Below are 354 nucleotides of genomic sequence, written 5' to 3' on the forward strand. Positions count from 1 at the left end.
GAGGCGGCCCCGATTTCGGGCTCCCGCCATCGGTTCTCTCCAGAGAAACGGAGGACAGTGGGGTGAAAGCGATGTGGAAGCTCCCCCACACGAAACTGACTCAAAGTTTGTTGGATGCCTGCAATGACTAGAAGCAAAGGGCGACATTCAACAGCCCAATTGGGGATGGGGGTCGGGGGCGGCAAAGGGCTGCGTGAGGCGGGCTGAAGGGGGCTCTGGAAACAGCTTCTAAAGTGTAGAAATCTTTTGGGGCGTGTTTGTCTCCTCATTCCGCAGGGTTTTGCAGAGTTCGCTGACACCCGCCCTGACCTTGGTGATCTTGTTCTTGTTATGGGAGCTGTTACTTCCTTCCAG

This window comes from Myotis davidii, unplaced genomic scaffold (genome assembly GCF_000327345.1).
Source record: "Myotis davidii unplaced genomic scaffold, ASM32734v1 scaffold497, whole genome shotgun sequence".
Classification (NCBI taxonomy): Eukaryota; Metazoa; Chordata; class Mammalia; order Chiroptera; family Vespertilionidae; genus Myotis; species Myotis davidii.